The following is a 4,955-nucleotide window of genomic DNA, read 5'->3' as shown; positions in this document are numbered from 1 at the left end:
TGCTGTGAGTTTGATCATTCTTCTGGAGGATTATGTGGTGATCTGAATTGTGGTGTGTTTCTATGTGTGTGCACATGGCTTTTATTTTTTAGACCATTTTTTGCCTCTTTCTTGCAACTCTTGAAGAAAATTTAAGAATATATAAAAGCTTTGATATTTTTCTAGTAACAGAAACTCTAATTCTGCGAATAAAGCAATGGTCTGAAACTTTGACTGTAATGAAATACTGGTTCCTAATGTTACCTTTCATCACAGGCAGAGATAGCACTTTTAGAAATTGTTTAATTATTGGAAACATTCATTTATGTCTCAATTGTAACTGGCATTAAATCCTTTTTTGCCTCGACTTGAATGTACAGTATACTGTAGATTTTTAACAAAACAGGTTCTATATTTATTGTGTGATTTGAAAATACCTCTTTGATATCTCAATGATTTAAAGTGCAAAATCTTTATATATTTGTAAATAGAACAAGTGGTTATGCTGAGAAACCATGACATGAAACACATGCATACATAAATATTATTTTACATGGCATTTTAAATTGTTTTCTAGTGATACTCAGTTTACAGATCCATTAGGACTTTAAATGGTTCAGTCAGGAACCAAAGTATTTCAAATGTGAACAATAAACGTGTAATTCTATTCTAAAAAACCCTGGTTCTATGATTTGTGTGCTGTAAACTTGTAAGCTACTATGGTTATAGGGCTATATACAATGTATACAAATCTGGTGCTGATTTTGTATTTTGTTCAGTTTTTTTGTTTTAATTGACTCCAGATTTTTATTTTTTGTGTAGCCTTGGGGAAGTCTCTTTTGTTTACAGTGTAATAAAAATAGCCAAGTTAGAGGTAAGATGTTTCAAGGTCTCCTTCACCTTACTCAGTGCATGTGATTTTCCTTGCCCAGTACAAATCTATCTTCTCGTGTTGGGTTTTTGTGCATATGTGATCATATGCAGCTCTGCATGTGTGGTCACTTGTTTAGCTCTGATCCTTGAGTAATGAGCCTTTTGTATGTCTGAGCTTAAACTGCCTTTCTTGGGGTCAGAGGTGGGAAATGAATCCGGTTTAGAATCCTTCACTGAAAATGCATTGCTGCTCTGCCCATTTACTTCAGAGTTGGATGGAGCGTAGAGATTGGATTACCTGGAAAAATAGCAGTAGGATGATACAGAGAGGAGAAGAAACTGCAGTTCTCAAGGAAACTGAGGTAAAAAGCTGCAGTTTCTGCTGGTGAATTCAGTCCATTGAGTTCCAGCTGAAGATGCAGTAGTAGCCAATGTAAACTGCAGAGGGTGATACTTGTGTTGTTTTCATGTAGCACCTCTAAGGGAGCAGAAGTGGATATAATGATAATACCAATACTAATGTCTTGGTGGGCTTCTTGCTGCATGGGTAATCAGGTTGGAAAGACAACATCATATTTCTCTTTCTCCTGTTCTTGCCCAATAAATGGGTGTTCAGAGTCATGTCGTTCACTCCTACTGTTTAGCAGGGTACAGTTCCTGTTGGTTTCAGATTTCCCAGCTGTTGGGCAGCTCTTGCCTGAATTTTACTTGTGGAAGAATAAATACCCATTCAAAAAACTTAAGTGAAAGTTTAATATATTAAGAGTTCTTATATTAAGGGAGAACAGAACTCTGCAAGCAGGATTATTTTCAAGCCAGTAGTGACTGCAGATCTCCATGGCTGAGGCAGGATCCAGATGCCACCAGGGGCTGCTGCTGTTCCACTGTGTGCTCATGGATGCCCCACTGGGACTGTTAATTGTGTTTGCTTTACTTGGGCCCTCCTTCTTCAGCCTGGTTTTCTTTATGAAAGTAACTTTTAGGCTAATAATGCCTTGAACAAAATAACTAACCTATTTAAATTCTTGTTTCTGTCTATTGAGTGATTAGCAATTAATAAACATTTTGTACTAATTTTTTGCTTTAGAGTTCTGTAACCCATCTTACAGAAGTAGAAATATCTGTGAATGTCTCCATGGAAGAACTAACTGTACTAGAGGGGTGTATGCAGTTGAGCCCTAGCTGGCCTCAGACTTGGTCTGAAAGTCTGGAGTACAGATTCAGTCCCATCTGTGTAAAGAAGTAAAACATAGCTAGAGTTTTTGGATTTCTCTATATAAAGTGCCTAGGAAGATTTTAAATCTGAAACTACTGCTAATGAATTCTGCAGAGGGTGATACTGTGGTACTTAGAGCTGTTGGAAACAGCTGCAGGATATTTCTTACTCAGAGACTTGAAGAGCACAGGGGGAGACTTCCTGCAGGAATGTGATCCAGGTGTGTCACTTCACATAGGTGTATATTTGAAACAATACAGTGAGTGCTCCTCTCAAGGAACAAGAAGTAGAGACTCTCAGCAAGTGATGACAGTACAGCTACTGTTAGCTACTCATGCATGGTATTGAAAAGATGAGTGGTTCTATTAAACTGTGGTGTTTCACAAAAATCTTTAAATGCAATATTCATTGCTGCTTTTTCAGTCTGTGATGAGTGTGCTTTTACCATAAATATCAGTCTGATTAGGTATGAGTACTTACTTTCCAGGATTATGTTGAAGCTGTTAATTTTTTCCCCCTTTCACCCCCAGTGGCTGAGGCCTTTATAATATATAGCTCCTGCAATACAAACTGTATAGCAGAAAAGCCTAAATTTTTCTTAAGAGAACTTTCTCCATACAAAACAGCTGTCTTCCTACTTTGAGGAACTGCTTCCACCAGATTCTGCAGGCATGCTCTACTTCACTTGTAGCAGGACAAAAAAAAAAAACCGACTACATTCTAACTTATTTTCTAGGACTTGTTTTGTGTCCAGATACATTTCAGCCAGGTCAAGGTAACTGATATATCTAGATAATACCAATACAATCAGGTATTGAAAGGAAAATGGAAGGATATGCAGGATAATGGCAATACTGTGCATGTTGAATTAGCTTAGCTATTGTGCATGTGCAGCTTTTTTTTTTTTAAGTTTGCAGTTATCTCTAAGCTTTTGTCTGTGAAGTCTTATAAGACATCTTGGTTTTAGATTTTTTCTGATTTGCAAGAGAAGTTGATGAGAAGATATGAAATGTTGACATAGTTGTATCAAAAAAGCTGACCTCAGAAGAAGTGTTCAGATTATCCAATGATTTATTTATTGCTTTCAGAAAATACATCTGATATCTAATGTTCACTATGCCCTACAAAGCTGCACTGTAATGAAAACCTAAGCTCCCATGGTATATATTTTGTTGTAGTTTTCATGCTGACAGTTTTTGTTTCTTTATTCATGTTTTGAGTTGTACAAGATGTACAACTATTTGGAATGCATAACAGGTAAGTTTGTTTTAAATAAATATTTATGAATAAAAAGTTAATTACAACTGTACAAAAGAGCTTGTCCCTTGAGGCACAAAACATGCTTGTCCCCTTGAACACTATAGATGATAGATAATCATGAAAAATGAGACATTTCTTGCAAGTGTCCACCCTTCATCCCTCAAATGTCTTCTGCAGTGAGCTGGGTGGCAGTTCCCAAAATAGTTTGCACAGCCTGAGGTGGATTTACAGTCCTTGTGGAATCTGGTTGAAAAAGTCGAGACCTATGGGACTGACAACCTAGGAAGAACACTTGCTAATGGAAGACTGTAGAAACTGCTGAAGTAGAAAACAAATGTTCATTTGTGCGTGTTAAAATAGCATTTGCCACAAAGCACACTCCTGTGGTTAATCCTGTAACTATAGGAGTTGTGGGAGTAGGAAAAGTGTCTGATTAGCCAGTGTGTCATAGATGTTGAATTTGAATGGGATTCATAGCTTTTGTGTGACTTCAGGCAACACAATAAACTGTAGGTTTAAAGCTGCTCCTTCAGAAACATCCTCCAACTCAGAAGCCCCTGTGCATTTTTCTTGTCTTTTATTGTTGATTCAGATGCCACCCAGCTGGCTTTGGAAGACTGAGTCACTTGTGGGAGGAATGAGTCTGGTCAATCCCCCAGTCCCTCACCATACTCAAACAGGCCAAGTGTGTTTTGTGCAGCTCCACCTGCCTCCAGGGCCCTGAGGTTTCTAGAAGAGAACCTGTGTGAATGTGAATTCACTCTCTCTGGAAACCCATGGTGAAGCTGCCTGCAAGCCTGCATCTGTTTGGGTAATTTGGCTGCATTTTGTGATTGACCCCTTAGGAAATGCAAAAGTTCTAGCTGACCTGCACTCCCATTCCCCCTGCTTTGCTGGGAGGAGTCTCTGTGGCTTTTAATTGTTCAGATTTGGCTGTCATTTACCTTGAAAGATAAAATATTTACTGATGGCTTATGAAATCTTTGTTCATTCAAAAAATATTCCTGGTCATTGTGACCAGAGCTGAAAGGACACGCTGATCCTCTGATTTATTTGAATAAATATATATATATACCATATATATTTCATTAGGTTTTCATTAGATTGTTAAATGTGCTTTGGTGCACATAGGAATATAATAGCAAGGGGATATCTGTCCATGTCTGCTGTCTGCAGGGGCAGCTGGAACCAGTGCCAAGGGAAGAGGAAGAGCACTGTCAGTGTGTGATACTGACTCTGTTAATTGGGCCGCTATCAGCTAGATAACAGCTTGGGTCAGGTGCCAGGTCAACATAACCTGGGCAAAATCAGCCTAATCTATGGCAGGACCAAATATCAGCAGCCAGCTGTGACACAACCTAGGAAATTAAGTAATGTGTTTATTGTAAAATTATTGTAAGTGATCTAGTAAAAACTTATTAGGGTAAGTAGAAACTTTTAAACAATTCAGCAAAGGGCTTATGAGATAATCACTGAGGTGCCAAGGTATGACTTGATTTCTATTATTCCATCTGAAGAGAAAGTATGATTGCAAAAAGGGAGGTGTTTACATAAACTGATAAAAAACTTGAGAATTCAGCAGAATACAGCCACGTGTTCCTCAGCTTTCTTCCATAAAAGTCTCACC

This window comes from Vidua chalybeata, chromosome 9 (genome assembly GCF_026979565.1).
Source record: "Vidua chalybeata isolate OUT-0048 chromosome 9, bVidCha1 merged haplotype, whole genome shotgun sequence".
Classification (NCBI taxonomy): Eukaryota; Metazoa; Chordata; class Aves; order Passeriformes; family Viduidae; genus Vidua; species Vidua chalybeata.
This window is presented reverse-complemented; position numbering follows the sequence as displayed.